This window comes from Panthera onca, chromosome C1 (assembly GCF_046562875.1).
Source record: "Panthera onca isolate mPanOnc1 chromosome C1, mPanOnc1 haplotype 2, whole genome shotgun sequence".
In the NCBI taxonomy this organism is placed as follows: domain Eukaryota; kingdom Metazoa; phylum Chordata; class Mammalia; order Carnivora; family Felidae; genus Panthera; species Panthera onca.
In genome coordinates, this window is record NC_138346.1 from 201,682,023 (window position 1) to 201,691,907 (window position 9,885).

The 9,885-nt window shown below is 48.1% G+C and overlaps 1 non-coding gene across 1 annotated transcript; it reads right to left on the bottom strand.

Annotated features, from left to right (window-relative positions):
* Nucleotides 1-9,476: 9,476 nt before the first annotated feature.
* LOC132674037 (U6 spliceosomal RNA) lies at nt 9,477-9,578 on the bottom strand. The gene has a single exon (XR_009608360.1). It is a non-coding gene; the product is annotated as a U6 spliceosomal RNA (small nuclear RNA).
* Nucleotides 9,579-9,885: the final 307 nt, after the last annotated feature.

The following is a 9,885-nucleotide window of genomic DNA, read 5'->3' on the forward strand; positions in this document are numbered from 1 at the left end:
AGGGCCAGAGTGCTTGGGTTCCAGTCAGATCTGCTGCCTCCTATACCTCAATTTTGCCTTCTGCAAAATGGGATGATAATAGTACTTACCTTATTTGGGTATAGGTAAGTGTTATTATCTCCTTTCCTGAACTCCCTCTGCCCAGTGGGGGTCTGCTGTTTCTCATACTCTGGTTGGTGGTGATCACCAGGGAGTGGGGGTTTCCTCTCTGCTCTAGCCTGGAGCAGGAGGAAGGATACTTTCTTATCTCCATTTTATTAATGAGGAAGCCAGGCCTCAGAGAGGTCATACAGTCAGGGACAGAGCCAGGATTAGAAACTGGGCCTGCCCAAACCCCAAGCCTGGCATTTTCCTGCTGCACCAGCTGCGTCCCCAGCATGTTGTTGACCCCTCTGCGGGCAGGATGGAAATGCTTTCTTCATTAGGAGACCCAGAATGCTCTTTTTCCAGATCTAAGGTATGCATAAAACTCCTTATCTTCAGGAGTGAGGTTCAACCCCTACCACATCTCCAGTGCTGGGCCAGAGCCCTGCCCACCACTGGAGCTCAGGAGCTACTGACAGACCTACCCCCAGCCCCATCCCAGTGGCCCCTGGGGATGTCCAGACATGGGCAGTCAGGGCACAGAAGGCAGGCCCAAGCTGATAAGAAGAGTGGACCGCGGGTGTAAATTCAGCTCTGTCACAAATTTACCGGGTGACTAGGCTAGATCACTTCATCTCCCTGAGCCCCATGTCATTCAGCTGTAAAATGGGTGAAATAAAACATCTTATTAGGGCTCTTGCAAGACTGTTGTCTTGAGGTTGGTGCCAGTAGGCGCTCAGTACATGTGTGTTGAGTGACCCAGCTGACTGATCAGATGCATATAAAAGGTTTGTTAGCGCAGGGCCTGGCTTGGAAACGGTGGCCTCTGAGGATCGGCTTCTCGGTACCTGGCCCTGTCCTGTGCTGCCCCTTACGTGCAGCCTCCTCTCCAGTCCTTTTGTCCTACCTTGTGTGGGTCCTCAGCCTGCCAGGCCACCCCGCATCCCCAAACCCTGTTTGTGGTCTCTTTCCAGACAACCCTTCCCCCAGCTTCTGAACTTGACAGCTCGGAGCCTGGAGCCTGCTTCGGATTCCGTGTCTCCCACTCTCTCTCTGCCCCTCGCCCAGTTGCAGGCCCTGCACATCTCTGACCCTGCTTATGACCTCAGACCTAAAGCTTGTCTCTTTCGGTTCCTACATAGCCCGCAGTGGTAAAGGCCAGGTTGAACAACTTACAATACATTAATACCGTACAATACCGGGTATCCATGGTTGTTCAGGCTGGTCGCACCTGTGGATGCACTCAGAATGCTTGAATTCAGATCCCACCTTGACCTCTTATTTGCTCTGAGACTTTGGGGAAGTTATTTAACTTTTCTCTCCCTCAGTTTCCTCATTTATAAAATGGGATAATAATTGTATGGGCCTGACAAAGTTATAAGAAATTAGCAAGCCAGCATGGAAGTTGGATAAGAGTGGGATTTGGGTCTGTTTTGTTCATTGCTGTATCACCAGTGCCTAGCCCAGTGCCTGACACATATATGCTATTTAACAAGTATTTGTTGAACAAATCTATGGAACAGTGAGATCATGCATATAAAGTAGCACTAGTGTCTGATAGAAATACAGTGCAAGCCACTTATAATTTTGAGATTTCTAGTAGCCATGTTAGAAAAAAGTCAAAAGAAAAAGGTGAAATTAATTTTAATAATATATATTTTATTTATTAAAAATATTTTAATGTTTATTTATTTTTGAGAGACAGGAGTGTGAGTGGGGGAGGGGCAGAGAGAGCAGGGGACACAGAATCCGAAGCAGGCTCCAGGCTCCAAGCTGTCAGCACAGAGCCCGACGTGGGGCTTGAACTCAGACCGCGAGATCATGACCTGAGCCCAAGTCGGACGCTTAACCGACTGAGCCACCCAGGTGCCCCAATAATATATATTTTAACATAATGTATCCAAAATATCGTTGCAACATGAAATCAATATAAAAATTATTACTGAGATTTTTTTTTTAATTTTTTTTTCAACGTTTTTTATTTATTTTTGGGACAGAGGGAGACAGAGCGTGAACGGGGGAGGCTCAGAGAGAGAGGGAGACACAGAATCGGAAACAGGCTCCAAGTCATCAGCCCAGAGCCTGACGCGGGGCTCGAACTCACGGACCGCGAGATCATGACCTGGCTGAAGTCGGACGCTTAACCGACTGCGCCACCCAGGCGCCCCTACTGAGATTTGTTTAAAGCAGTGTCTATGCCCAACGTTGGCTTAATTTCACGACTCTGAGATCAAGAGTCACATACTCTACCCACTGAGCTAGCCAGGCACCTCTAAGATATTTTGTTCTTTTTTTTTCCTACGAAGTCTTTTTTTCTTTTTAATTATTTTTTTTAATATATGAAATTTATTGTCAAATTGGTTTCCATACAACACCCAGTGCTCATCCCAAAAGATGCCCTCTTCAATACCCATCACCCACCCTCCCCTCCCTCCCACCCCCCCATCAACCCTCAGTTTGTTCTCAGTTTTTAAGAGTCTCTTATGCTTTGGCTCTCTCCCACTCCTACGAAGTCTTTAAAATCCGGTGTGTGTTTACTATAGCACATTTCAGCTACACAACAATAATATCGTAAAGCCATGTCCTACCAAAAAATAAAGCTGTATTTAACAGACAAATATTTTTGTGTTTAAATTTAAAATAATTAAATAAAATTTGGGGCACCCGGGTAGCTCAGTCGGTTAAGTGTCTGACTTCAACTCAGGTCATGATCTCACAGTTCCTGAGTTCGAGCCCCCAGTCGGGCGCTCTGCTGTCAGCACAGAGCCCACTTTGGATCCTTTGTCCCCTTTTCTCTGTGCCCCTCCCCCACTTGTGCGCGCGCGCTCTCTCTCTCTCTCTCTCTCTCTCAAAAATAAACATTAAATAAATAAGATAATTAAGTAAACTTAAAACTTGGGTCCTCCGTAGTACCAGCCACATTTCAAGGGCTCAGGAACCTCATGTGGTTAGTGGCTACCAGATTGGGACAGCACAGATATGAAGTGCCCGGGGACACAAGTTTCCAATGAAGTTCAGCTATTCTTATTAGTGATCTGGAAGATATCTGTACTTTGGGTTGAGTGAAACAAGAAAGTCACTGAGCACTGTGTACAACATGATTTCACTTGTGCAAACAAAGAAACCCCCCGCCCCCAAACTATTTATATATGTTAAATATGTAACCCAGATGTTAACAGAAGTCTCCTCCCCTTATGAGAGCTCCAACCCCAATCCATGAGAGCAGCAGGAAAAAATGAAATGTGCCACAGATGCCTGCTCAGGAGAGTGGGCCCAGAACAATGGGAGGCCTTTGTGTTAGCTCCAAGAGGAGTCTGATTGAGGCGCTGGGGGACTGAATTGCTTGGGTTGGGAAGGGAGGAGGATTTTAATTTCCCCAGTCAGGGAAGAACGGGTAAGGGCCAAGGTGGTGGAATGCATGGGGCAAAGGGCCAGGGAGCACCCCTCCCCGGGAAGGATGGCTGAAAGGATATGAACCCATCACAGAGATGATGCTTAAAATTGTTTGCTACCTTGGGTACAGTGTGAACGCTTCGGGGACCCCCGAGCCCTCTGTGAAGTCTTTTTGACTGACCAATGTCTGTGTGCATGAGTTTTAGGGTAGAATCCAGAAAGAAGCTGAGCTTTTCATCTGGGTCAGGGAAAAGAAGTAAGGGCAGAAGCAAAGGCCAGGGACTGAGGAGACCGGACACATAAGGGTCCCCTTCTTTTTCCCCAATGCCATTCTTGGGACTCAGAGAGGTGACTTTCAACCTCCCATGATTCATGGAGGTGGAGGTGGGAGCCCAGCTCAGTTTGTCCGCTATATCTCAGAGGCAAAGAGGCCTCAGAAGACATCTGGACTCCTCTGTGTTTGTAAATGCCCAGGAAAAAGCCTGGAAGGGTCCACATCAACATGACTGTGGGTGCCTTTGGGAGGAGAGTGGGTTTGGAGAGGTGAAGAAGATTTTCACATTTGCCCTCTATATGTCTGTATTGAATTGTTTCAAAAAATGTTTTCATAGCAAGCGGGCAAGACCTTTATGTTTAGAAGGAAAGGAAAACACCGCCCCCGCACCTTCCTCCCAGCCTACCCAAGGGGTACCTGGCTAGTGTGGAAAATTGAGAATGTGCAGGCAGGTAAGTAGGAATAAGAAGCAGAAGTCATGAACTCACTGCCTAGCAGTGACCACTCTCCCAGTCGCTGCTGAAACTCTGGGGAAATGTCTGGCTTCTGGGCTGGCCCTCTGCAGTGCAGGCCCTATCAGGTCTCACCATTTTGCCCCAGCCCCAGAGTAACCAGAGATCAGAGTAGCCAAAAAGGTTGTTTTAGGGCCCGGGGCTGTGAGGGGTCTTAGCCTTGTGCCTGAAGTGCCCTGGTGGAAAATGGGGCCTTTGCTTTGGCATGGGGCAAGCCGTGGGCCTTGGATGGGTCTCAGTTCAATTTGGGGGCTATGCTGGGAACATGGGAGTCCCCCTGTGGTACTGAGAACCCTGCCTTCTCGTGGCATAGAGGTCAGGAGTTTGGCCAACTTACTGTGAGCAAGTTACTTAGCCATTATGGGCTTCAGTGTTCTTTTGTGTGAAATGTCGTGAGGGTTCAAAATGAGATAGTGTATGCCATACAATTAGCACAAAGAAACTTGGGTAAGGATAAGGATATTCTTTTTTTTTTTTTTTTTTTTTTTAATTTTTTTTTTTAACATTTATTTATTTTTGAGACAGAGAGAGACAGAGCATGAACGGGGGAGGGTCCGAGAGAGGGAGACACAGAATCTGAAACAGGCTCCAGGCTCTGAGCTATCAGCACAGAGCCCGACGCGGGGCTCGAACTCACGGACCGCGAGATCATGACCTGAGCCGAAGTCGGCCGCTTAACCGACTGAGCCACCCAGGCGCCCCTGGATAAGGATATTCTAAGAACCAGTCTTTGCTCAGCTAAACCCTGTAGCCCTCATGAAGGAGGTGAGAGGGGATGAAGATTTTTCCTGTTAAACGTAGGGAAATCGGGGATGGGATCCCAAGGGCCAGTGTTCTGTCTGGTTGGAGCAGAAAGAGACAGTTATCCGAGTCCCTGTCTTGGGGCAGTGGCAACTTCCAGAAGTTGAGTGGTAGAACATGGTGGGTAGTGGGGTGGCAGTTGGCAGCTTTAAGGGCTGGGGCATATCGTGGGGATCAGACCAGTGTGGAGGCAGGGGTGGCTTCTAGTCTCCATTCTGCCATTGGCGTGGTCCAGGGCACGCCACGGGACCTCAGAATGGCGTGGAGGTTTCTAGTGCAGCCTTCCTTCAGGCTCAGCCCATCCAAGTTCAGATCAGGTGTAGTCGCTTGCCAACTATGTGATTTGGGGCAAGTTACTTAACACTCCGGTGCTTCAAGTCTCCCATCTGTAAAATGGGAGCCACGAGGACACTAACTTGTGAGAAGGAAACGTGATACGTCAAATAAATTACTTAGAGGGGCGCCAGGCTTATAGTGAGGGCCCGCGAACGAGGCAGACCTGCTGGTATTTCCTGTCTGTGTTGTGGATGTGGCAAGTGACCCCCGGGGGTTCTTTCTGGTTTTGGAAGTCCTCCTCTCTCATGTCTGACCCAGCTTCTTAGAGGGCAGTGTAAGGCCAGCCCCCTTCTGTTCAGTTGTACCTGCAGCCCTGAGGAATGACAAAGCTCTTGAATCACTGAGAACAGGGTCCTCGACCCTTGGCATTTTGTGTGGGAAAATGAAGGGAGTGTTTCTGCCGTGGTCAGTCAGTAATGCTTCAACTTTTCAGTCCAGGGCCCTGTGCGGACTCTGATGGTTTCCCTTCACATTTTCAAGCCCAATTCACTAATTCACACAGCAAATACTATCTGAGTATTTGCAGAACAGAGTCATGGTTCACAGAGTGGGCCCTAGAGCCAGACGGGCCTGGACTGGACTCCTGGCTGGGCCACACTGGGTCTCCAAGGCCCCGTGTCTTCACTTGTAGAATGGAGAAATTAATTAATTCCCACTTCTCAAGTTAATGTGAGGATAAAACCACACCATCTATTGAGTCATCGGGGGCTGTTTTTAGCTGCAAGTAACAGATTACCTGACAAAACCAGTAAAGGCGTTTCATTCTCTCACTTAAGTGTCTGGATTTGGTAGTTTCTAGACTGGGCTGGGCAGCTATCTCAGGCTCTTTCTGCTCTGCCATCCTCAGTGTATTAACCTGATGATCCCAAAGTGGCTGCTGCAACCCAAGCTTCACATTCTCGCACGACACAGTCAAGCGGGAAGGCGGGGGTGGGGGCGGCAACAGGCCTTCTCCTCTGGAAACTCCTTTCCTTCCTCAATCTTTCTCCACCTTTGGTGGGTGCAAGAATCATCTGAACAGCTTTTAAAGCCAGAGTCCTGGGCCCCTTCTCCAGAGATTCTCACTCCGTGAGTCTGGGGCAGGGCTCAAGAACTGCCCGCTAACAAGTTCACAGGGATGCTGAGGCACTGGTCCCAGAATTATTGGTGCCGTGCGTCTTACCCTGGTGCTAACTTCGGCCCTCAAGAGAGAAGAGGCTGAAGAAGGGGTTAAAATGCTGGTACTTTGTTTGGAAGGTGCAAGCCCAGGGCGCCGAAGGCGAGGAAGGGAAGAGGCAAAGCAATGAGATGTGGTGCATTATGTCCTGGCTTCTGCTTCTCAACAAGCTGCAAAGAGACATGGTAGGTCACTCAGCAAGTGGATTAATTGGTACAAAGACTTTTCTGGAAAAGTGAAAGGAGAGCTTTCGGAGAAAAGGAAGAGGCAGTTAGCCTAGTTCCCTCCCTTTCCATCCACCATTTCCTATTTTTCAACGTTTATCTCTGGGGAGCTAACGTCTCCACAGTTCTGGACTGAATTAGCCACTTGGCTGCCTCTGAGGAAGCCAGATCTCATGTCCCTAGGAGTGGTTTTTCAACCAAGTGTGAAAATGGAGGTGTGACTTAATGCAGGTGGGGCCCAAATGAGAGCACTAAAGACGCAGGTGAGGAATCTACGGGAACCCATAGGATTTGTGTCATTCATTGCAGGTAGGTGGCAACTTGTTGGGTCCAAAGCAGATTTTAAAGATTGAGCCAAGAGGATATATTGATGGACTGATAATGGAGTATGAGGGAGAGGGAGAAATTAAAGGTTTGGTGGATGATGGTGTTTACTTAGATGGGGAAAGCTTGAGGGGAAGTTACTTTGCTAGGAAAATTAATTTTTTGCCCATGTTAAATTGGTGAAGTCTATTAAGTGGTCTAACTCTGGATCTGAGGGGTAAGGTTCTATCTGGAGATCAGAATTTGAGTTACTGCCACATGCATGGTATCTAAAGTCAGAATACTGGTTTTGGACACCTAAGAAAAGAGGTTGGGTGAAAAGAGACAGGAGTAGGGCACCTGGGTGGCTTAGTCGGTTGAGTGTCAGACTCTTGATTTTGGCTCAGGTCATGATCCCAGGGTCATGGGATCGAGTCCCATGTCAGTCTCTACACTGAGCATGAAGCCTGCTTAAGATTCTGTTTCTGTCTCTCTCTCTCTCTCTCTCTCTCTCCCCCTCCCTCTCTGCCTCTGCTCCTCTTCCTCACCCTCTCAAAAAAAGAAGAAAACAGAAAGGCAGAAACTTTGGCAAGATACACACCATTGGTGGCCTGTTTAATAGATGGTGGGGGCAAAAGCCTCCTTATCTGGGTGGGTGGAGGAGAGAATGGAGGGTTGGAAATGGTGATGGAGAATATGCTTCTTTGGGGAGCTTCGCTGTAAAGGGGAGAAAAGAAATGGGGTGGTGGCTCAAGAGAGCCAAAGGAAGATGCTTTCAAGGTGTTTGCAGGTAGGAATGACCCAGCAGAGAAGAAATGGATAAGGCAAGAGAGACAGGGGACAACTTCACGTGGGTTTAGTCTCAGAACGGAGAGGGATGGGTCCAGATCACAGGTTGAAGGCTTGGACTTAGAGAAGAGAGAGGGTCCCCCCAGAGTAGGAGGGGATGTGGGGTGTGGCCGCACTACACTGTAGGTAGTAGAGGAAGAGGAAGACGAAGTCACTCCGTTCTGACTGTGTTGTCTAGAACTGAAGTTTGAAGGGAAGGCATCGAAGAGGGCGTTGGAGACGGGAGAGAAGATGAAGGTGGGAAGTAGGTTATCCGAGCGAAGAAAGGGGAGTGTTTCAGGGACACGTAACAGGAGAGCTTGGCGGCGCCGAGGGCCCACTTGAAGTGCGGTCCTACCCATGGTGTGAGTCGGGTTAGCCTGGCGGTGGGTGCTCTGCAGTGTTGAGCTGTGTGGGTGCGGGTGCCGGTGAGGTGCCGTGAGTGTGAAGAAGAGGAGGGAGCAGAGCGTGGCTTCGAGGCAGGCAATGAAATCTGAGCTGAGTCAGAAGGAGGAGAGGTGAGAGAAGAGGTGGCTGGTGGGGAAAAGGTGAAGAGGTAGGGTCAGTGAGGCTGGAAGCAGTGACTGTTATTCCATAAAGGCAGTAATAATATAAAGTTAACCACTGGACGAAAACACCCAAATCAAACAGCTAAAAGAAAAACAGAAGAAAAAATAATAGACAACGTAAGGACTATATATAACAGACACGGGGGGCGCCTGGGTGGCGCAGTCGGTTAAGCGTCCGACTTCAGCCAGGTCACGATCTCGCGGTCCGTGAGTTCGAGCCCCGCGTCAGGCTCTGGGCTGACGGCTCGGAGCCTGGAGCCTCTTTCCGATTCTGTGTCTCCTTCTCTCTCTGCCCCTCCCCCGTTCATGCTCTGTCTCTCTCTGTCCCAAAAATAAATAAAAAAAAAAAAAAAAAAACGTTGAAAAAAAAAAAAAAAACAGACACGGAATACATGTAAATATAACACGAAACAGTATGATGGGTAGAGGCCAAACATAGTTCCCATTCTGCGTTGCTGTGTAAGAACTGAGGAATGTCTACGTCTGCCCAGCACACACTGTTGAGTGAATAAGGAGGGTGGAGAAATGTATTGTATGCTGTCTTTATAGAAAAAAGGGGAACTATGCCATACTTATGTTTAAATTTTTAAAAAGATGGGAATGATTAAATCGAACATAACAGGCCACTAAATGGGAAGGGAGGGCGTAAAGTGGAGGACAGAGGAATAGAAATTAGACTTTGAATCGATCTTGTTTTGTAGATTAGACTTGGAACTATGTCAATAGTTTACATAATTAAACTGAAATTCTTTTTTTAATTCTGTAAGGAAATGCGAGTTGACATTTTCTCATTTCTGAGATCTGTAGAAAGGACGTATTTGCATATAGAATTTCCAGGTGTAACTCAGCTTTGCTCACATGTCACAAAAGGCTTTACAGGAATATTCTCACAGTGAGATATCATATTTTCATTATTCAGGGCCACACGTTGTACTTTGACTCTCATCATGTCCCCCGAGTTAACCCACAAAGGGTGGCAGGACGCTGGAGAGCTGCCCGAAGTATGGAAGCTTTACGAGTTTGCGTGTCATCCTTGGGCAGGGGCCGTGCTAGTCCCCTCAGTAGTGTTCCAATTCTAGTATATGCTGCCACTGAAGCAAGTGCAAGAAACTCTTAAGAAATGGAAAACTAGGGGCGCCTGGGTGGCTCAGCCGGTTAAGCGTCCGACTTCGGCTCAGGTCACGATCTCGCGGTCCGTGAGTTCGAGCCCCGCGTCGGGCTCTGGGCTGACGGCTCAGAGCCTGGAGCCTGCTTCCGATTCTGTGTCTCCCTCTCTCTCTGCCCCTCCCCCGTTCATGCTCTGTCTCTCTCTGTCTCAAAAATAAATAAAAAACATTAAAAAAAATTTTTTTTAAAAGAAATGGAAAACTAAAACAGGGAGGTTAATGTAAATGCGTATCCAGTT